Raw genomic sequence first — 23,373 nt, 5'->3', positions numbered from 1 at the left:
GGGAAGGGGCTGCGCTTGGGCCGGGGCCTTCACACCTCCGTCTGTTTTGAATCATAGAAACATTGAAGATGCTGAGCTGGACGGGACCCATCAGGATCATGGAGTCCGACCGTCGGCCCTGCACAGGACACCGCAGGAATGACACCGTGTACCTGAGAGCGTTGTCCAAACGCTTCTTGAGCCCTGTCAGGCTTGGTGCTGTGATCACTTCCCTGGGGAGCTTGTTCCAGTGTACAACCACCCTCTGGGTGAAGAACCTTTCCCTAACACCCAGCCTCAGATCAGCTGATAGAAATCGTGTTGCAGGTTTGAGGCATTCGTGGCCAGGTGCTCCCGCGCGATGAGTGTGTGACCCGATCAGCCTCGGGAAGCCGTGGCAGTGACAGGTGCTGGGTTGATAGCAAGTCAGGACTTTCTACGTTTCCTCGGAAATCTTTCAGTTTGCAACCAGAACGGCGGGTTTTCACTCAGCTCTGGTTTGTCCTGCTGGCCTCGACACCGGCAGCCCCCGTCGCCTCCCTCGGGCATCCCCCTTCACCCCGGGTGGGCAGCGCAGGACGCTCCATGCCCGGAGCGGGGGGCGGGCGCGGCTGCCTCGGCGGCGGGACGGGACGGGGCGGGGCGGGGCGGGGCGGGGCGGTGCTCCCGCCGGAGGGCGGCCGGGGCCGGGGCCGGGGCCGGGGCCGGTGGCGGCGGGGGCCGGGCGGGGAGCCCCCAGCCGCGGGTCCGCAGCCGCCAGCCCGGCGCCGGGCGCCGCCGCCGTCATGCCGGGACACGGCCCCCCCGCTCCGCCGCCGCCGCCGAGGAAGGTAGGGGGGCTCCGTTAACGCGGGAGAGCGGGCAGAGGTGCCGCTCCAAAAAAATCTCTAATTCCGTCTTCCCTGCCACCCCACAACTTGCTTTTCTTCACCCCTGTGCTGCGTTCGGCTGCAGAGAGGGAAAGCGGAGGCCGCGAGCCGAATCCCCCCGCGCTCCCGGGCACCGCCGCTTTCCCGCCGGGACGGGGAGGCTGCTGCTCCCGCCGGGCGCGGGAGGGCCGGGCCCGCTGCCCGAGCGGGTCTCGGCCGGGGGAAGAGGGGCCGAGGGGACGTGGGGAGCTGCTGAAAAGCCGACCCGAGCGGGTCGGGAGCTGTGGGGCGGAGGAGCAGCGGCAGCTCCGCCACCCAGCACGGGGCCCCTGGGTGAACTCAGCCCTGCCTCGGTCTCCAGCACAGAACAGAGGAGGAAACGCTAAACGCATTCTTTGGGGGAAGCCCGGGCCCTGCTGGAGTTCTCGGTTCGGCAAAAACCTGAATCTCCCTACGACATTAGCCCTGCAGTTCTCTGTCCCTGCTCTGGACAGCCTGCTTTCCTCTTGCTTTGCCCTCGGCTGGAAGAAGCGCCTGCAGTTGTGTGCAGCCTGCGGCTTAACAGGGTGGCATTTCTGACTCCCGCTGGGGATCGATGGCAGTATTCACCTGTCCTGGGGAGAAAACCGCTCGCTTGCCTTCTCGCTCTTATACGCAGCAATGATGAGTGCTAATGGGTTAGGCATGGAGTTGGTGGAGGGCAATGTTGTTTGGGAAGGGAGCAAGGAAGAAGTTAGAGCTGGCTGCTGCTGTGGTCCCAAGGTGTCAATTTCAAACTGGGGGGTAAAACCGTGCCAGGTGTATTTGGGATGCTTTCAGAGGTTTTGGCTTTATGAGTATCCAAGAAGCATGGCTCTTGATGGTCCGTGCTGGAAAGGTGACCGTCATGGTGGAGTGAGACTTTCTGTCTGCTTGGGTCTGCACTGGAGCCTCCTCACAGGAGCAGGGACTAAGTGCTAAACATGGGCCCTTAATCCTGCTCTTTACAAGAACACAGCTTGTTTCCAAGACAGGTCAGCAAGTTGTTCCTGACCCTGAGGTACTCCCAGGCACCTTTGCTCTTGCCATTTAAGTAGTTGTTTAAGTTTGTTGCTTTTGGAGAAGAGCATCTCCAGCCTGGAACTCAGCTGGGAGGATATAGAGAAGACCAAAGGGATTTCCATGGGGCTTTAATTTGCTACTATGAGGGGAGCTGCTGGTGTTGGTGGTGGATTAAAAAGCTGTTTTCTGTGTTGGCTGCCACCTTACTGACCGCTGGTTCTTGGTGTGTGGTAGTGAGGTCCAATAATGTGTACTGGCTCTGTTTCCTGATCCACCAAAAACGGAGTTGTTACTGCATCCTGGCAGAGGAAAGGAATGCATTTCCTCCACCCTTGTGTTGTGTTCTGAATTGTTGTCATTGGAGTAGTGTTTGTGGGGTTTGGTGCTTGTTTGGTTTGAGGGATTTTGTTTGGTTGTTGTTTGGGTTTTTTAAATAATCCAGACAGTGTTTCAGCCTGTGAAAATGGATAACTACTATGTTGGGTCAGGCTTGGAAGCAACTGAAAATGCTAAGTATGGAAATGAGAGGAAAGCCACAGGACTTCCCAGGGTAATAAGGCGCCTTTTTGAGAAACGGAAGAGAAAGCACCGAAAACAAAGGGCACTGGAGTGGCCGAGGATGTAAAAAGCAGACCAAAGATTTATGGCTCTGCTGGGACCACTCTCTGCCTGCGTGGGTGAGAAGGTTGTGTGCTGAAGCCTGGATTGGCCCTCGGCACATCCATGTCCTAGCAGTCCATGCAGAAGACACTCCCTGTCCATCAACTCAGATCCAAAGTGCGGTGTTTGTTGTAGACCAGAAGTGCATGTGGAGTGTCCCAAAGTACTGCCCCCAGCTCGCTGCCTTGGGAAATCTTTTAGGACATTTTGTCTGCAAAGACAACCTCTGTGTGTTCTTTCTGTTCTCCAGAAACAAGAAGAGCATTTAGATCCTTTGTTAGACACTTACAATAGGCTTGTCTTTCTCCCATGCCTGGTATATTTGCATGTTAGAAATGTTCATTTTGACAAGGAGATAATAAATAAAGACCATGTAAACTGTGTTTTTCAGACATGATCTTAATTCAGGAGTAGCTTTTCTAATCAGTTATTCTTGATATCAGCCATAACAACTAATTCATATGGACAGGACTTAAAATCTCTATTTTGCTGGGCACTCTGAAGGCACAGAAGCAGGCTCAATCCTTCCCCAAGTTTAAGATATTTGCCAATGAAGTCATCACACAACAGAGCCAGTCTCTTAAACATGGAGAGGTGCTGGGCATTTCAATAGTGTCTGATAAGTGTCATATTCTTTTGGATCCCCCTGACTGCATTACTCAAAGCAGCTGGTTCTCCCTTCCTTTTGTAGCACCTGACATTTATTTCCTGGCTGGAACTGTGTGGAAGCTGCTCCTTCCTAAGTGGAGGCCAGACCAAGGGGAGGAAAGGCTCTGTAGTGCACTATTAAGCCCACGAGAGTGGAGAAGAACCTCTCTTAAACTCTTGTTGAAACTGGTTAATTGTGATGATCTTAGGCCTCCAGAACTGGGGTATAAGCTCTTTAGGGAAGCATTTTTTAGCTGAAGGATTTAAGTACTAGTGGCTGATATGTCTGTTGGCAGGATCCCAAGAGCTGGCTGGAAGAGGCCTCTACTATGAAAGAAATGCTGAAATAGGACTTTTAACACACTTGCATAGCAGTTCCTTACGGGCTGAGGAGACTCTCTGCAGGGAAGAAGGGAGTGGGATGTAGCTGGAAAGAAATTTCTTGTTTCATTCAAGTCCTGACAATAAATGAGTGATCCTGGCTTTGCTTAGATACAGCTCAACTAACATTGTATCCGAGGTATCTGTAAGCACCCTTTTACTGCACAAGGCAGGAGAAGAGACAATGTCTTCTTGACTGTAGCTCTGAAGTGCAATGGAGAGGGCAATAACATCTTGTTCTTGCTTATGGGATTTTTTTGTTCCGGTTTTCACCTTGGAGATGCTTTATCAGCTATTGGGAACTGAAGCAGAGGCTGAAGTGTGAGGATATGCATGGCATCTGGGGGTGGCTTCATCCCAGGTTTTAGTGAAGATGACTGTATGGCAGAACCCCTGGCTTCGTGAAGGCTGTGCTTTTGAAACATAGCTTCTGCAGGGGCCTTGGGTCAGCTTGAAGTTGGGTGCCTAAGACAAGCTGGAGTCCCTGGAGCATCTGACCTCTACAGCCTGGGATTTCAGCTGAGGTCTGTGTCCTTCGGTGAAAGCCTAGCACAGAGTGGGCTGAGGATCAGTGCAAGGTCTCTGTTAATAAAGCACTAAAAGGCATCATCACTGTCTTACATAAATAAATACTTAAGGTCCTATCGGCTGGTCCTATTCAAGATCTCTCCCAGCCTTTACATGGTTCACCACGCAGCTGGACCAAGGCACTCTGTGTCTCTGGACATGGCACTGATGAGGTGAAAGTCACAATTCCCCAGGCCTTTCCCGATCAAAGCAGTGATTATTTACCAGTTCATGTCTTTCAGTGAGCTGGGAGCTCAGTGGGAACTCATGGCAGCAAGACACCTTTGGGGTTTTGCCATCATGATGGTCCAGTCCCTCCTGTGCTGAGACAGCTCTGAGCAGCTCGGAACCAGATCATGTGGTTCCAGCTTGTCATCCTTGCAGTTGCTCACAGAGGCTGTGCTCTTGGGATAATCCTGGCGTGATGGCTGGGGTGATCCTGTGCTGAAACCCCCTAAGTTTGTAGTGCTCTGAGGTAAATGCACTGCCTAAACATTTTCTGGACAAATGTGGGGGTGCTGTGTGTGTGCAACAAAAACTCCAAAAGGGGGCTCATGGGAAATCTTCGTTGCAAGATGCTTGAAACACTGGTACTCCTTTCTTTAATGCAGATAACATGTATTAAGAACATAATTTCTCTCTTTTCTGAAAATAGTACTGTCCCATGGTAAAACTGACGGAAGTCAAGCATAGTTGGAAGGGCAGAGGCTTGAAAGAATAATGTCCTGCTGGAATGAATGCTGTGAGTGCTGGTATAATCTTCATTCTTTGCTTCAGTGCTTTTTCCCCTCCCCAGGTTAGGGAAACCAGCTGCAGCTGGCATATTGTTATTTTCAAGGATTTAGAAAGCAGATGCAAGAGTTAGTGGTGATTAAAGGTCATTTTTTACTGATTAAACTTGTTAGGATCCAGTACATCTCTGGGGCCTTCTTGTATGCTTTAGGCAAGATGGTCATCCCAGTGCTGGGGCACTGCCAGTCAGGTTTGCTTGGGATCTCCTGGTTTTCTTGTTTTTAATAACTGGTGCAAACAAGAATTTGTCTTGACTGTTACCTGTTACCTGCGTGTGCTGTTACAGATGACCTTTGCTGAATGTGAGATGCTTCTGTGTCTGCCATCTAACAAGCAATTCCTTGGTTGGGAGCAGGAGGGCTGGGAAGGGAGGTGTTTGCACTGCAGCTGAGCTGCTGTGTCCAGCCCGGGCAGGAGTTGTTGGTCCTCCTCTGCAGGCAGAGCTCTGGCTCAGCCCTGTGCTCCTGGGCTGGGAACTGGCAGTGTTTACGTGATGAAACAGAGCAGAAGATGGCTTTTCCTGAGCTCTGCCTTTGCCCATACATGCACTGGCCCAGAGCCAGGATGGAAACTCTGTCCTCATGAGCAGAGAGAGGGAGATGGGAGGAGCGAGAGATGAAGAGGGGCCCAGAAGCAGAGGGAGTTAAAATAAGAACACCAACTCACAAAGACCAAAGCCTGTACCAGATGGGCCTGGCCATGCCCTGGGCTCTTCATGCAGTTGGCTCCACGTGCAGTGCTGACAAGATCTCATCTCGGAGTGTGGGTCAGGGACCTGGACCATTCTGAGATGTGTGATGGAAGATCAGAGTAAAAGGCAAAAGGAAGGACGCTAGACAGGTAAGCCAGCTGTAGTTCAGCCTGCTCTTTGGTGTCTGGACTCTGGGACTTGCTGCTACTGGTGCTGTGCCACTAAGAAGGCAGGTGCTGCCTTGTGAGCTTCTGTAGGAGCACTGCTTGGTTTTTAAGTATGGCATCCTTTAACTGTGGCCGGTCTTGCCTCCTCTGTAACACAGCATTGCTGATGCTGGTGGAGGTTTGCTCCACTGCTCTCATTCCCTCTAGAATATGTACAGCAGAGAGCCATTGATCTGAATGGAGCCTGGTGTAGGGATAGGTTCTGCCAGGAGATGCTGGCAGCTGTGTTTTCTGATGCCCATCTCCTCATCAGGCATTGTGGTAAGTAATCAGATTGGCTGAGCAGTTCAGCATATGGGGTGCTGGCCCTGCTTGGAAAGGCTTTGCCTTGGTTGGATATCGGTGCAGGAGACTGTGCCTGGCAGAAAAGCTGCTCTTGGAGAAGCAGTCAGAAATGCTTTGCTCTGAGCTTGTTTGAAAATCTGGCCCAGATACTTAAAATGTCAAGAGCTGATGATGGTTAGGGGTAGCTTGAGTGGGGAAAGGTGCCACCTCACTTGGAAGTGGATGAAAGAGTTCTGGATGAGACCCTGCCAGACCTTGAGACTCCTGACCCTACAGATCCCAGAGAGTAGATGGCTCCTGACCAAGTTCAGGCACATAAGTTGTGTTACCAGTAATTTACTGGGGACTCTGGCAATCCACTGGAGAGACTGTTTCAGGGGGTGAGGACTTGCTGTTCTTTGCAACCAGAATAACTTTAAATGGCTACATGCTCTGTGTTTTAATTAAATTTCCCTTTGGGAATAAAAGTGGTGAAGTGTTCTGTGATCCTGCTACACTTAAATATTCTGTACTGTGCCCCCAGTCTGGCAAATCGTTTAAGCAGACATGTAGGTCACGGCACATGCTTAAATCCACCCATCCGAGTGCTTTGGCTCCCAGTGCAGTACATCATTCCTGCTCTGGGGAGTTTGGGCTGGACTTCATGCAGCCTAATTGAAGATAGTGGGCTTTGAGCATAGACTTAAAATTAAGCATGTGTTTAGGTGTTCTCCTCATCACAAATGGTCTCTCACTCACCCACTTGTATTCTGTAGAATCATTTTATATTAACAGTGCCCTTGAACATGGGTCTTCTCTTCTTGTCCTGCAAGGCCTCTTGCTAAGTGCTTGCTGATAAGCCATGTTACTGTGAGCAGTTCAGGTGAGATGCTGTCACAGGCCTGGTATTTTGGAAGCATTGTGAATAGGCACGCATATGTGAATGATTAAATCAACTCATCAGGGTGTCATCTGGAGAGGAACAAATGCTGAGCTTGCTTTGCAGGCGGAGAGGGGGAGGATGAGATCCCCCTCTATTTTTTGCTGAAAGCTTTTCCCCTCTGCAGATGTGCAGCTGCTGTAGTTCTTTGCCAAAAGGCAGCCGTGACTTTCAGAGCTGGGGAACGTGCACACATCTGTTTGCAGAGGAGAGCAGCAAAGGGGCTCGGGTCTCCTGTCCCAGGGGATTATGTTGTCGTGATAGATAGGGCTGACTGTCATGGAGGGAAATGGCAGATTTCACAGGGCACTGAGAGGGCACTTCATAAATATGAGTTTGCTTGCCAGTGTCAGCCAAACACCACCTTTCTAAATTAAAAAGGAAAGAGCTCCCAGAGACTTTTCAGACTATTGGAGATTTCTCTTTAAAAACATTAAGCCCCTGCAGAAGATGTGTGTTTCCTACATACAAAAATACAATGTGTTTCAGCTGCAAAGGATGCTGTGATCCCAAAGGCTTCACAGGGGATTTTGGGTAAGACTTGAATCTTGGGTTATCCAGAGCTCAGAGTGGCTTAGTAGCAAAGGGAAATAAATGTCCCTTACTAAAATTCAGAAGGAAGTCTCTGCACCAGCACACGTAGCACTTCAAAAATCAACATCTGGCCAAAACCAGACCCTGGAGCATCCTCCACAGTCTCCTGGTCCATGAGAGCTTTTTCCTTTAATTCAGGGAGCTTGGGATTAAGTAACTGAGAATCTGGTTTTCCCTGCCTTGACATGCTAGGCTACAGGTACAGCAATCCCTAGTCAAATGCTACAAGACAATTTGTTGCTGTAAAGAAATGTGTAAGGTACTGAGCTTTTTCCAGATGATGTCAGAAGCCCTGATCTATCTGGTTCTTGTTTCTCAGCTTTCTCAATCTCTGAGAGGCCTAAGAGGTTTCCTACTGGGAAACCAACACATGGTAACTGTTTTTGTGTCAGATTTCTGTCTCTGTCCCCTGAGATTACCATGAGTGACTTCAAGCTGAAGTTTTGCCATGGTGTCACCTCTCACATAACAGTCCTGTACTTGTGGTGGTGAAGGATACTGACAGCTATTGCTGCTTAGTCTGTGCTAAACCTTGCCCCATCGGTATCCTCTTGTTTGCACAGCAGGAAACTTTCCTTATAGAATGATTTAGCTTACTCAAATTCAGTGGGAAACCAAGGCTTTTCCCCTGTTAAATTCATAAATTCCTCCACTAGTCAAAGACAATTTTGGGTATGTTTCAAGGAAAATTAGGATCACTTCTAAAAGGCACAAATTTCATAAAATGTTGTCAGAATTTGAAGAGGTGTTTTTTTGGTTGTTTGGGGTTTTTTTAATAACTTATTCTGACATGTAATATATTGCTTCATGTTCCACTTGCTTAATGTTTGTTTGTATGGGGTAAAGTTATTTTTCTCATCCAAAGCAACTTGGAAACATTATCAGAAACAGAAACTTGGCATGTCAGAGCAGTGAAGGACTTCAACTGACCAGTAACCACTGCAGGAATACAAATTCTAGCTTTTCTGTCCTTCAAACCAGTATTCCCAGATGCCTAACCCAGTCCCTCTTGCCATTCATGCTCAAGGCAGCCTTTCATTAGAATTTTATTATTATTATTACTGTTAATAGACTAGACTAGACTAGACTGTTTGAGTTTGGAAGGGACCCACAGTGATCAGCATGCCCAGCTGCCTGACCACTTCAGGCTGACCAAAAGTTAAAGCATGTTATTAAGGCACTGACCAAATGCCTTTTACACACTGACAGACACAGGACACTGACCACCTTTCTAGGAAATCTGTTCCAATGTTTGGCCACCCTCTTGGTAAAGAAATGCCTCCGAATGTCCAGTTTGAACCTCCCCTGCTGCAGCTTTGAGCCATTCCCATGTGTACCATCACTGGGTACCAGGGAGAAAGGCTGAGCATCTCCCTCTGCACTTCCCCTCCTCAGGAACCTGTAGAGAGCCATGAGGTGTGGTTTATTTTTACTTCAGATCAAGATCTGCTGTTTGAAAAATCAAGCCTGACCTTGGATTACATTGAGCTAGCTTGCTTTCTTTTCCTATCCTTTTCTCTCTCTCTCCTTTTCTCTCTCTCTCCCCCCTCTCTGTCTTTCTCTTTCCCTGGAAACAGGTAATCACCAACCCATGCTTTTTTCCTGACAGACTTGAGCAGATCAGCTGTTTCACTGTCTCTGTTGCATATGTAACTTTTTTTTCTTTTAACGTGTAAACAATGGGAGGTTTTTTGATGTGGGAGATTTTGGTATGATTTGCCATGAAATCCTTGAATGCAGAATTAAGCAGAAGAATGTATAATGCACCTTTTCTTCAGCAGTAGTTTCACAGAGTCAGCATGGCTTGGGGATACAGTGATGAAGCATGGTGAGACGTGTGGATGAGGTCACCCAGAAGAACAAGGTGATGTCACTGTCATTGCTCCATTAACTTAAGCTGAGCAATGACCTCGAAGTGAGGTTAGCAGCTTTTTGATGCTTTGGAGGAAATTTTGTGGTATTGGTTTTTCAGTTTCATAATTGAATTTAAAAAATTGTAAATAACTATTTGGAGAAAGGTGGCAGGGTAGCCCCATCTATTTTCTTCCCTCCTTTTTTCCCCTCAATAAAATAAATAGGAAGGAGAGAAAGCCTAAATAGTGTTTCAGCTCCTTGTAAAGGGAAGGTTTAACACACACCCCCTCAATTTAGCTAAATTTTGGTAAGTAATGTCATTTCACAGTAAAGAATCTGACTCTTGTAACCTTCCTTCAGATTACCTCAAATATTTTCTTGAAAGTTTCTCTCTCTATTGGGTTTGAGGTTTTTTTTGGAGCATACTGAATTTAGATCAAACTTGGCAAAAATTATTTAAGTTAGTCAGAAACCATAAGTAATTTACTCATCCAGCAACACTCAAACCTGTTTGTGATTCATGCAAATTGAATTGCTGAGACCATGCAGCTGCATTTCAGGTATGTGAGTGTATCTTGAGCAGGTAAGTTAGTTTCTGGACCATTTCTGATCAGGTAGGAGAAACAGGCACTTTGACACCGTGGTTCGGAGTTTGTGAGATGCTACTTCACGAAGAGAGAGTACTTTTAGACCTCTTGGGAGTATTCTTAGTTTTCTGTGTGTCTTGGTTTGAAAAGCAGGTGTCTGCCAAAGAAGGCAGGAGCCTCCCTTGAAATGAAAAATGCAACCCCCTTCCCTCCGAGCTATTATAATTTTGAACTTAAGGGGCTTTCAGGCAAAGATATGAGGAACAGGAACTACAGTTCTTTACTATGATATATCTGTGTGTGTATAACCAGTCAAACAAACAACAACAACTCTGGCAGTAACAGCAATCACAAACCCAGTCCCAGCCTTCTCGGCTGTCAGGCCCTTTCCCCTCGGGTGCAGTTCCGCTCGCAGCCGGCAGGGGCGCTGGCGGCTCCCGGTGAGCAGGGCAGGTGCGATGGTTCCCCCGCGGCTGCAGGGGGCGCTCCGGAGCGAGCTCGGGGAGCACGCGGCACCGGCGCCCTGGGATCCCGGGAAGGGATGGAACAAAGGCTTCACAAACCCCTGGGCAGCCGATCCCGGTGTCCGGCCGGAACCTCGGGAACAGCAGGCTGGAACAGCAGGGACGAGCACAAATCCTGGGTGGCTGAGGAGATGTATGGAACTCCAGAGCTGCAGTGGGAACCCCGGGAGGTGTCGGCAGGCAGGGCATGTGCGGCTACAGAGTAGCGAAGGCTCGAAGCAACAGCAGGGGCAGGGAAAGGCGGGTTTGGGAATCCCAGGGTTTCTCCCTGAGGCACCCCAGCAGATGGTGAACAGTCCCTCTTCTAGTAAGGTGGGATGTGAGGGTCCCGGTGCAACAGCCGCTCCAGCGAGCAGGCTCCACTCACGGCAGAAGGAAGGCAGCCGAAAAAGCAGAAGCCCGCAGCGCTGACGAAATCCCTCCACAAAGATGGCAGCGTCTCTCCCTCCGAATGCCGGGAGCACCAACCAGCCCAGGCTGTACCCAACCCCCAGGTGAAAGGGGGTAGCCAGATGGGCCCCCCCTGTGGCCAGGTCTTTTGTTTTTCTTAAGCACCCAGTAATTTTTTGCCCTGGTAACATATATGGGAAAAAGTCTTTAAGAGAAAAAAGAAAACAGGAGACCTCCTAAAAACCCCAACACTGTGGTAACTGTATTTGCAAACACTGTGCCTCTCTAATATCCTTTTTGCTTGGGAAGGTGTATAAGCAAAGATAACTTCTTGCTAACCTATTTTCAGGGCTGAAATTTCTCCTGTGTCTTACTTATCTTTTTAATATGAATGCAGTGAACCCACTTAGGGAAGGTTTTTATTAAGTAGATGCTATGCAGTCTGAACGTTTGAGTTATTACATGCAGAAGAGATGGGAAGAAGAATGCCTACTTGAATGCCAAACATTTTTTCTTACCAACCCAGAAGTAAATCAAGTATAGCATTACATAAGCTCTTCTTGTTCCTCTTCTAGTGGAAGAAAATGTTTGGGGAATTTCCCCTGAAAGATCAAGTTTAGGTTTAGTTTTCCAGTTATGTTGGTAGACATTCTCTTTTCAGTAAATAAAATACAGTTGTTACCAAAACATCCATTGTGTTCAACTGCCAATAACTGAGGCAACGTTGGGCAGCTTCTACCTTTGTATAAAGAACGTGGTTCTGGTGAGGAATACCTAAAAAAGTATAATCTAAAAGAGGGAAGATTTAGATTAAACGTTCGGAGGAAATTCTTTATTGTGAGAGTGGTGAGGCACTGCAACGGGATGCCGTGTCCCTGGATGTTGTGGATGCCCCGTCCCTGGAAAGGTTCAAGGCCAGGCTGGATGGGGCTTTAAGCAGCCTGATCTAGTGAAAGTTGTCCCTGTCCATGGCAGAGGGATTGGAACCAGATGGCCCTTAAGGTGCCTTCCAACCTAAAGCATTCCATGATCTAACTGCTCATAGAGTATTTAATATATGGAAAATGTGCATTTGCTGCAGTCACCATCTTTTACTGGGGGGGGGAAACCCATTGATAGACAGCCTCTTTCCTGAGCCAGATCTGCAAAGCTGAATGTGTAACGCTGATGCTTTTGGAGCACTGGGGATGGGAATTTCACAGAGCAGTTTGCAAGTCATCAGGGTGTTATACCAGGTGGGTCACCCTAGTGCTGGCCCTCTGCTGTGGGAGACCTCATCTCTTGCTGTGCAGGAAACCTTTGCATTCTTCTAACATCACATGAGAACCTGTAAGAGTTGTCCCATCTTATCCAAAGAGGTTTTATGGACTTGAGCAGAGGGGGCTCTGCTTGTGTTTCTGTAGGTACATGTGTGTTGGGGATGAGCAGAAATGAGGTGAATGTGGAGGGTGAAATGAAAGCCACACCATAATCACTGCAGTCACCTTCAGTGCAGCTGGGATTTCCCCTTGCATTGTACTGGAAATGGCATCTTTATAAGCATTTAAGATGAAAGGGGATGATGTTTATTGAATAGTTCAGCGGACAGGGCTTCTGCAAAGGGTTTAACTCCAGAAGACTCCTACTTTGATATTTTGTTCCTGTAAAAAGGGCTCTTGTGAAAGGCAGTCAGTGCTGACTGCTTTGTAGTAATGAGGTTTTTCTGTGCACAATAAACAGTATCAGGGCCCAGTTCAGCACATCCAAACATCTTGGGTGGAGTATGCCCTAGTGGTTACCCTGGAATACAGAACTTGGATGCACATTCCCTGGGTTGGAAGCTTGTGTACAAATAGCTCTGCTTCAGTTGTGAGATAAGGGCTGATGGAGACAATTGTGCATGAGTGCTCTGTTTTTGCTCCGTTATCCAGCAGTGTGATGTATGTGAAAGAAAGTAAACAATGGAAACTCAAGTCCTTTATGTATGTATTGGCTTTAGCATGCGCCTTGGAAGAGAGCAGTGAACAATATGTTCTTGTTTGATAACTCTCCAGTTTCTAGGTTTTCTGCTGCAAGAAGCCCAAAGGAACACTTCAGCAAAGGAAAAAACCAAATCTCCCAAATAAGTGCTTTCAGTATTTCTCACTTTTGTTTTGTAGTTGGTGGGTTGGTTGGTTTTTAATTTAGTTATGAAGTAACTTTAAGCTTTTCAAGAAATTGTACCTTGATCTCTCTGAAAGTGGAATGAACTTCGGAAGAAAACATTTTCCTCTTCTAATAGTGAAAATTTATAGCATTCATCAGTATTTGCTGCCAAGGCAGCATTATTGGTAGATTCATGGCCTCCCTAATAGCTTCCATGGAGCTGTTGGAGTTTGTTAGGCACTGCAAAATGACTAGGGACAAAAGACAGTGGAAATGTGTTAGGGATAGCATAATTATGTATCTTGTTTTGGCAGCCATTTTTTACTGCCTCCTTGCTGATCAGTTGGAGGAAGGCAAAAAAATATTACTTGGGGAGGAAAATGTCTAGTAATAATGTTTTGAAAGGGATTTTTTTGTTGTTATTTTCCACAGAGAAAATGAGAGTGATTACTCACTTTTACAGTAATACATGACATGTTAACATAGGATAATCCAGATTTGGAGGGATTACAGGAGGCCTGTACTCCAGCCTCCTTCTCAAGTCTGAGCTCAAACCAGGTTACTAAGGGCTTTGGTTGGCTCTTGAAAACCTCCAGTAATGGAGACAGCAGGGCTGTTCCAGAGCTCTCTTTTCCTCATGGTGAAAAGAGCTCTTTTGTCCTCATAATGAAAAAAATTTTTTCCTTATATCAAGTCTCTGTGTTCCCTCTCATCTTGTCTCTCATCCCCCAAGAGAGAAACAGCCAAGGAATTTGCTTCAGGTCACACACTGTGCTACACCAATGGTTTTGTTTTTATGAGGAAAAAAAAGATTAAAAAGTCACAACAGAATGTGGAAACCTGAGTCATGTCTCTGAAAGGGAGCGGGCACACAGGTCTCAGTTCAGATCTGACCTGGACACGCTTAGGTTTAGGTTTGTCAGTCTGTCCTCCAAGCTGCCAGATATGAGGAAGCTCTTTAGACATATATAGATTAATTCTTTTTTCTGGAAGTTCCCTTTTCAGGACTGTGATCTGTTATCTGAGGCATCTCCCACATTAGCAAGCTCTGCCAGCTCTGTGGAGCTGGATCTGGCGCCTGGTAAGCACCAGAGTTTACGAAGGTGCGGAGAGATGTGCTCTGGATTTCCCCAGCCATACCTAGATCTCTCTCCTGTTGCAGTCAGTGAAAAAGGAATGTGTGCTTAAAATTCTTTGAAAATGTTAGCTACTTCTACGGTCACAGAACCATTTAGGTTGGCAGGGACCTCCAAGATCACAGAGTCCAACCATTAACCTGACACTGCCAAGTCCGCCACCACACCGTGTCCCTAAGCGCCACATGAATACAATGTGGAGCTAATTCAGTCAAAGCTGGGACTTATTTGGGAGTTAAAATAAGGAGATGGAATTGCAAGTGTAAGTGCAAGCCTAGTAGGAAGGTTTGTTTAAAAAAAAATCTGATCCTTGGTTGTGAAAATGGGTCTTAAACTTCAAAGTCGTGTAGTCACTTTTGAAAATCTTACAGTTTTCTATTTTATTTATTTCTTGCCCTGGGGCTTTTCTACCACAGAAAGTGGCAGAAGAACATGCCACCAAGCCATCATGATGTTTTGCCAGCATTTTTGCCTGACAGTACCAGGAGATCAGATCTTTTCTCCCCCCTCTTACAAAGTTTTATGATCAGAGGCTGTATTGAAGCCCTGGGGCAGAATGTAGGGATGGTTATCTGCATCAGACTTGCTCCTTATTCTCTGCCCTTGTCTGCTGGGGTTCTGCTGGGGTTGGGGAGCCTTTTAAGAGCAAAGGGTCGTTCCTCACGTTGTTTTGTGCTCAGGTTGCCAAATTCCTGGTTACAGAGAGGGTGTGGGCAGACAAGCAACGCGGTGATGTGAGTTGATTTTCTCTCTGTTGGTTTCTTGTCCGGGCTGCCTTGTGCTGGTTTCCCCAGGCCATTGCCCACCAAACCCCCTCCTCTGCCGGGCCGCCTCAGCGCTTCCTGTGCTGGGGATCACCCTGCGAGGGAGAAAGTATCAAACCGCATGTGAAAGGGTGGAGGAGGAAGAGCGATTTTTCCCTAGGATTTGGGGGTTTTGGTAGGACTTTTTTTCCCCGCTTTTATTGGCCACGAGTGCAATGACCGCTTAACCACAGGGACCGGGCTGGCTCCCTCCCCCACGCTTCCTCTCCCTGGCAAAGCAAAGTCGCTCAGATTTCCTCCCAGCACGGGCGGATGGCGGCTCTCAGCTGCATTCCTCTCAATACAAAAGGAAAGGAAAAACTGCTCTCTGCACGGGCAGATGGCCGACTGTTTCCTGGCAGCTCCGCTCCACTGTCCTTTTCCCCATTGTGCTGACACAAACACACGCACACATGCACGCACACACCCACCGAGAGCAGCCTTCCTCCTGGAAAAATAAATAAATGCAAGCCTTCTTTGCAGAGGTTCATTCCTCCTTGCAGCTGAGCAAGTTTCCTCCTCGTGATGGCTAAATTTTGGGCAGCTCACGTGCTGCCTGGCCCTGCTCTCTGCTCAGGAAGGCTGAGCGAGGGGATGATGTGCTGTACTGTGGTTGGAAGAGTTCCATAAAGAATAAGATCTGCAATAAACAGCTTCTGCCTTTGTGATGGCCAAGATACGTGGGAGAGTGAGGGGGAGCAAAGAGGAGGTTGAACAAGCCAGAGGGAAGCGGGGTCTCCTGAACTGAAAAGCAATCTGTGGGTGACTTTTTGCTTGAGCTCAGAAGGTGATGCTTGATAGAGACAGACTGTGGTGGGAGGTCATGGACTTGGAGCGGGTACAGGAAGGTCTCATGGAGCACGCAGATGGTGCCCCAAGGTTGTGGTGATGGACATTTCAGGAAGCTGTGTGCTAAATCCTCATCAGGAGGGACAAGAGTCAGCATCCTGCAGGGTGAAGGCCACCGAAGGAGAGATTTGCTGAGGCTCCATTTGTCTCCCTGATGATAACTTATTTTGGAAGAAGTTGAGGTTCTTCATTTTAATGCTCTCATTTCCTTTCTGAACGTGAGACAATTTGTCTTCCTGCCAGGAAACTCTTTGCGGAGTTGCTCTCGAATGGACCTCTTTGGGTCCCATTTATGTTAGAATAGCAGAGATTATCTCACCACATCAAAAATGAATTCCAGTGTGGTTCATGAGCTGAACGCTATTTTTTAGTGACAGGTTGTTTCCTATGCTGTCAAATGTTTGGGTTTCTTATAAGCATAATAACCCTGAATTCTTTCCAATTCTTCTACATTAGAGGTGATTTACTGGTGTTGTAGTACTGGTATGTTTGTAACACAGCATTCCTATTAGAGAAGGGAAAAGCACCTACATCAGTTAGCTACACTGGTAGAAATGAGTATTTGCCAACTTATTTTTGACTTTGTTGGGGCCTGAAGCCAGTTCCACTGCATCTGCTGGAATCCTGTCTCTCCATGTGGCTGATAGATGATTCTGCTGGCAGATGTGTGCTTGTGTGAATCTGGGCCATATTTCTTTTGTTTTATTCTGTATTGACTACAGTCGTCTTCTCTGTGGGTAGTTTCAAAGCCAAACAAACCAGGTATGGATCACCATCTCCACTGATGTAATCAGCAAGCAGGGATACGCCCCCAGTGTCTTCTTCAGCCTTGACTTCGAGTAACTGAATTTTCATTTATTAGGCTCCAAAGCAAAAACAAATACTATCAGCCCTTCAAAGGGGATGAGCAACCCCACTGTGTGCACACATGAGCTAACACAAGGCCTTAAGCACAGGGAGATGATCTAGTAATGCCAGGAGCTGTCCCAGAAGAGTTGTCCTCGACTCCTGCCCTCACTTCTCAGGGTCTTGGTCTCCTCATCTGGAATTACAGGGTTTTGCAATCTTTTTTCATTACTTCCTTGTATAAAGCATAGCCTAAAACACAGAATTGCACTAAGCATTGCAGTCATTTTAGCAGCCAGATTGGAAAATACCGAATCATTCTCTTCCTTTCCATGTGAATTTTTTCTTACTATTTGTTAACCTACCTGCAGGACTGAAGGCTCATCATGTCTCTAAGCAAAGTCGTACAAACCAGGATGAATGGCAGTATTTACCTTCTGTGCATGCAGGACTAAATCTGTGACTGGGAGCAGTGAATTAGAAAATGAGTGTTTCTGCTTCTTTTGACAGGGTCATGTAACATCCCACAGCTAACCCTGAAAATGATGCGTTTTTCAGCTGAGGGTGTGTCTGCCGAAGGAAACTGAAGAGTTGTCAAATACCCTTTGAGATGGTTTTTTTTCTGTTTGTTATGAGTTTCGAGGGAAGAACAAAGAGAAAATAAGACAATGGGAAATGTGGGACAAGCTTAATAATAGTGGGTGCAACGAGCCCCACCTTTAACCAGAAGACAATTCACATTGTGAGACCTTGTTTTTGGTTACTCTCTTCAGGTCAAGATTTTATTTTTGTTTCAGTCTGCACTTTTCCATGCTGAGCATTGCCTCTGGCTGAATTACTTTTGAAAGCCTTCAGCCAAAATGGTTCAGCTGTTTCAGCGTGGAGCCTGGGGAGAAAATTGTTGCTGCTTCTCCTGTGTTTAAAAAGAACATCAGGCTTTTCTTTTGCTAAAACTTATCCTATGCTTTGAAACAGAAGTGCAGTTTGGATCAGGAATTTGTCCTTTGCCATTCCTCAATCATCTCTATCCTAATTTTTCCGGGGCTCTGTGGGAAGAGAGTTTCAGCTGGCACATGGTCAGCAGAGGTTTTTATAGCTACCTTGTTACCAGATGTGCTGGCCTTCCAGCTCCCTGTGTCAGGCAGGTGATGCTGGTGATGTCCCTGGGGAGCTTGACCTACAACCTTCAGCAAATGGCTGGTGGAGGGAAGTGATGGACAAGAGGTGAGAGTAGTTTCTCAAGGGTCCATCTGCTTTACTACAGAATAAGGATTGTCTCGGGATGAAGTTGAGACCTGGGGTGACCTCATAATATTGCCCACAGCAGGGCCTGCTAGCTCCCTCCTCTCATTTCTGTGGGTTAACTTCTTTACAAGCAGAGTCTTGTTGCCAGCCCTGGCAAGGGGGATTGGAATTCAATGATCTTTAAGGCCCCTTCCAGCCCAAATCATTCTATGATTCCTTCCATGTGCTTCAGTGCTCATCAGGTTTTCCCTGACAGGTGACTGATGTTGCTTTCTGAGTAGAAAACTTTTTGCTTCCCCTGCCTTTTATTTCTTTGCTGGTTTTAGTGAACCAGGCAGCTTGTAAGCCTGTCCTAGCTTGAAAGGGCTTTACAAGCATTGGAGCTGATATACAGCAAAAGCAAGAAGGGAGGAAAAAAGTAGGCACACCTTTAGTCAATGGCAACCATCAGATGTGATCAGGCACAAAGGGCAGGGATGAGACCACCTTGCTGGCAGCCAAGGGAGGACCAGGGCAAGCCCTTGAACCGTAGTAATCCTTTCAGTCAGCTTAAAGACATGTAAGCAGGCAGAGTTGGTTCTGTGTGCTTAGAGAAGGAGAAGGTCAGTAGAGTGAATTATATCATAGAATTAAAGACATGGCATAACAAACATTCAGCACAGCTCTTCTGCACGCAGGCTGGGCACGGGTGAGTTCCCGCATTCCTCGCATTGCAGCGTTGTTCCCCTGGCCTGGGGGGGCTTGCACAGAGACAGAGGTTGTGGTACATCGGTTCCACTTGGGGTTTTTGAAAATACAGCTTGTTTTGACACATGGGGTTCTCCTGACCCCCTTGTAAGGCCTGTGGTGTAAGATATGATAGATCAAAGGGAAAAGCTAGGACAGAGTGGGGTGAGGGGAGTAGGAGGCTGTGTGGGATTTGGCTCCAAAAGATACTGTAGGAGTATGTCACTTCCCAGTCACTGGTCATTCATCAATATGTTTGCATAAGTTTATCCTGCTTTTTTCTCTTTAACAAATGACTTGGTCCTGATTATCTAGAATTACCTACAGTTAGGATCCCATTACAAGTGTGATGAACTGAGCAATCCTGCTGTTTGTGTCTTCAGTCTTCATGAGATTCGCATAGCCAGGCAATCAGTGTCTGCAAAGAGGTCCTCTTTTGCCTTAAACCTTGCCCTAAACTAACCGTGCCCAGTACAGGATGGCAGAGTAGCTGAGGTGGGAGATGGCAAGTACAGCCCCATGCTCAGAGTGCAGTCATGTAGAGCAGCTTGTTTGGAACATTGTCCAGTTGGGTACTGGGTATCTCCAAGGGCAGAGCCTCCACAATCCCTCTGGTCTTGGTCACCCTCTTGGTAGAAAGGTTTTTCCTCATGAGTAAGCTGATTCATCCTTTCACTGGATGCACTGAGAATCCCTGTTGCTGTGGAGGTGGCCCATCTGCAGGGCTGACCAGGAGAGGAAAGAAGTGGACTTTGTGTAAGTTGCCTGAAGAGAAGCTGTTCGGGCCGTCAGCTAGGAAAGGCTCGTGGCACGTGTTGTGGAGCTCAAGTCTGAGAAAACCCTCACCTTGCTGCTGCGTTGTTGTTGGGCACCTCAAGTCAGTGACTCCCCCATGGAAGCATCTTGTTTCACCAAGGGAGCCTCTCCTGGGTCCTGTTGCCCTTCTCAGCTCTGGCTGCATCCCTGCCTGGCTCATGTCCTCCCTGCTGTGCAGGGACTCGCTCCCTGAGGTTACACGCTGTCAGTGACCTCAGGAAGGCAGCGTGTTTGTGCTGGGAACACGGACACTGCCCGGTGCTGGGGCTGTGCACGGGGCCCACGCAGTAGCTGTGTGTGTGTGTGAGCCCAGGCACGCATCCTCATGCCTGCTTCTTCCCCCAAAGGAAAACAGGCTCCAAACAGAGCAAGGGCTGGGGGAGGGAGCCTTGAAGGCTTTAACTGTTGGCTTCCCCTTACTCATGTTTTTCCTGTTAGTGTTTTGTCTTCTTGGCATCCTTCCTGTTCTTTATATATATATATATGTTATATATTGTTGCCTCCTTGTTGCTGTCTGTGCTGCACCTTTGTTCTGTAAAGCACTGGAGCAGGGAGGCATTACTTGAAGGCTGCTCGGAGTTACTCAGTTTTTGTGAGCACCAAGGAGAAAGACAACATGTCTTTTTTCCTTCTTAGAGCAGAGTTGGACCACCTGCAGGTTGCTCCTGGTGCTGTGAAGCCTTGCTGTTCATATGCACCAGAATTGTGTCTGGCATTCGCTTGTGGATGTGGATGAAATTTTTGAGGTGCAGGGTAAACAGAGCAAAGGAAACGTTGAGGTATGGCCTCCAGCACGCAGCAAGGGTAATACCCGTCCCCAAACCACATACCTTCGAGGTATGCTTGGTTTATTCCCCACGAACAAAATGGCCAAGAAGGGAGGCCTGGGAGGCTTGCTGCCATCACTGCCTGACCTTCTCAGAGACAAGGCTCTCCGTGTATGGCCTGTGTGCTGGCTGTGTGCATTTCTGGGGATATGGACTGCAGGGCGTTTGCGCTCCCCTGGCTTTTGTCATCATCTGATGGCTGCACCAAGTGCAGTGGGCAAAGCTGGCGTCTTCCTCTCCCTGGGGGTGTTCCTCTGGAAGCCTTCTCTGCCCTTTGAGGGTGGGAGCATGCCTCTTTTTTATGCACTGGTTGCTCTGGAAACATCGCGTAGTATCCAGTGCCCTGAACCAGATGTGCGTACTCCGAAAGCGTTTGGATCGGAAGTGGGGAAGAGGGCACTGGGGGGGAAGAGGGGGGGGGGGGGGCAGAAGGAAAACTTAAATTAGAAGAAAGCCAAACAGCTATTGCTGGAGACAGATGACTACAGCTCATGTCAAGGCTGTTTCCTGCATGCCAGTGATAGATCAGTAAACAAACGCCTCTTTGCGAACACAAAGCAGGCAGGAACTCTGTTTGGAAGAGAGAGGTCGGGGTAGGTCTCCCTTCACTTGGTAGCAGGAAGCCCCAGTCACATGGCCCTGGGAATTGCGAGGCCGGGTGCATGTGGGAGATACGCTGGGAGACTTCACATCCTTCCCAGGGTCCAGCCAACAGGTTTGAGAGCTCCCTCCCCTCCCTCTTTCCTCCTGCCTCCTCCCCTGTCCTTCCTTTCCCAGTTTAATTTTGAAACGCTGTCAGATGACTGCTTTGTTCCCCCAAACAATGGCAGGGATTACTGAATAAATTGCAGTGGCAAGGTTCTCCAAATGGGGCTCAGTATCTTCTCTCCCCTTTTATGGCCTTGATGTCCCGCTCCAGGATGTACATGCCAGGTGCAATGGTCTCAGGCTCAGGTTGCTCTGGGGCCATGCCTCCCATTGCTGGTAGAAAGTTCTGGTGTGGTTTTTAGAGAAAGCAGCAACCATCAAGGAGTACCAGCTTGATGGATGTGTGTATGTCCTTGTCGGGTCTCCTGCTAACTGAACTCAGCCCTGCTTGTTTCTTCTGGGCAGTTTGTGGGGCCCTGGTCACACTGCTCATGAGGCAGGAAAGCAAAGCATTTCAGGTAACACTTCTCAGCCTCTGGCAGGTCGCCCTTCCCTGGCCTTACACACACACTCGTGCTCCCTCCCCACTGCCCTCCATCTCTTTCCCTGCTGTCCACACAACCTCATTACCTCCCTTGTAACAGATTGGGTTTGTGTTGGGCCCCTTCCATGTGCTGCTTTGTCAAAAACTTTCAGTGAGCTGTAGCAGGTCACTGAGATGCTCCAAAGAGCCTGAGCCAGCACACAGGGTAGCGTGTAGTTGATTGTAGGAGAGATGTGGGCAGTCAGGAGGAACAAGAGTTCCCTTTGCCCTTCACAACGAACTGTCATGTTAACTCTGGGTGCCTTGTGGAGCCAAAACTTGGAAAACAAAAGTAGATATTCTCTGTCTACTGGAGGCAATTTTCCATCATTGCCATCACAATTCCTCTGGTCACGTGTTGGCAATGCCTGTGGGTCAGGCCTGCAAGTTATTTCTAGTTATCTTATTATTGGAAGAGATGATCATATCACCTCTGAAGCTCATTTGGGCTGATGCTTGGCCCCAGGAAATTATTTGACTGTTGGACTTATTGAGAGATACCTTATTATTTTCTGCTGTTTCATTCCAGAGGTGTCTCATTTTCCCCTCATGTGTCTTCCAATGTGTTTGGATAAATATTTACTCTTTTGAGCAGAACCAGCTAATGTGCTGCAGTAATCCTCTAGGTGATGCTAAAGGGCACCATGTGTGCCCTGCTACCCAGAGGGAAGGTGCAGCCACCCATATATCTCCTAGGGATGACTTTACTCCCTAAGCAGTGAGTGTTGTCAGTGAGGGTGTCAGTAGGTACCTGGCTGTTGTCACAGCTTTGGAAGCTCCTGGACCACTCTTTAATCTGCCTAGTGTGAGTGTGTTCCTTTGGTTACTCCAGCCACCCTTGTGCCTGGAAGGGACAGACTTCCCTGTGCCCTTGGTTCCAAGTCATGCTGATCTGCTACTTGCAGTGGTGCTCCTTTCCCACAAGACTCTTGCAGCACTCAGCAGCTGTTTTGTGGCTCACTTCTGCAAACCAAAGCTGATGGAGTCTGTCCCATCCAGCACAGATGAGGAAACAAGTGCCCCTCTTATTCTGCATCCTCTTCTTTTCGGCCTGTCCCACAGGGGGCCCATCAGGGAGCTGGCTGTGCTGAGCATCAGCACACATCTGCTTGTACCCCGATGTTTGTTAGGGGGGTGTTGTGAAAGGCTGAGAGATGGAGTTTCCTCATGGGGAAACTGAGTGATGTTATGAAGGCAGAGGAGTGCATCCCCAGCGAATATTCGATGTTTCAGCAGAGCCACAGGGATTGTGTGTGTGGACACAAGAAATGTTGTTTTTCTTACTGCGAATGGCAGTGATGAGGAGCTGCAAGGCACCACATGAGTGCTGAGAGAAGAGACTGTCCCTGCTCTAGGGGTGTTGTAAAGTGCAGAGCAGACTCTGTTGCAGCTTTGCAGGAATCTGCTTTGGCTGTCTGGGTGAGTCATTCTTTGGCCAAGGCCACAAGTATCATTAGTTTTTCATTATTTTCGATCCATAACAGTTAACGGATAGATGAATAGATTTTGTTCCTTGGGCTGGTAAATTTTCTTGACAGTGTTGCAAGGCTGCTCTGTGTCTAGAAGTGAAGTGGGTGTTTGTTCCAGTTACTAATGAGGGAGAGAAGCCAAGGGGGTTTATTGTCTGGGAAAAGAGTCTGCTAAATGGTTAGCAATGAGCTGCCCCGAGTGTGTACACATTGAGTTGACCCAGAGTTCACTCCTCGCCTCAGGAACATTGCCAGTATGGAATAAAAGGAGGGAAAGAAAACTGTGAACAAAC

At 48.0% G+C, this 23,373-nt stretch overlaps 1 protein-coding gene across 2 annotated transcripts in view; it reads left to right on the top strand.

The window, feature by feature from the left end:
• Nucleotides 1-720: 720 nt before the first annotated feature.
• The window catches only part of DENND2A (DENN domain containing 2A), a 58,365-nt gene continuing 35,712 nt past the window's right edge, over nt 721-23,373 (top strand). Inside the window, exon 1 of one of the 2 annotated variants that reach the window (XM_048300965.1) lies at nt 721-809. The gene's annotated coding sequence lies outside the window, so the exon portion shown is untranslated. The remainder of the gene's footprint in view (nt 810-23,373) is intronic. The other variant, XM_048300964.1, reaches the window with a different exon arrangement.

Source organism: Corvus hawaiiensis, chromosome 4 (assembly GCF_020740725.1).
Source record: "Corvus hawaiiensis isolate bCorHaw1 chromosome 4, bCorHaw1.pri.cur, whole genome shotgun sequence".
Lineage (NCBI taxonomy): Eukaryota > Metazoa > Chordata > Aves > Passeriformes > Corvidae > Corvus > Corvus hawaiiensis.
Note: the sequence above shows the minus strand (reverse complement) of the source record. Positions and strands in the feature narration are given on the sequence as shown.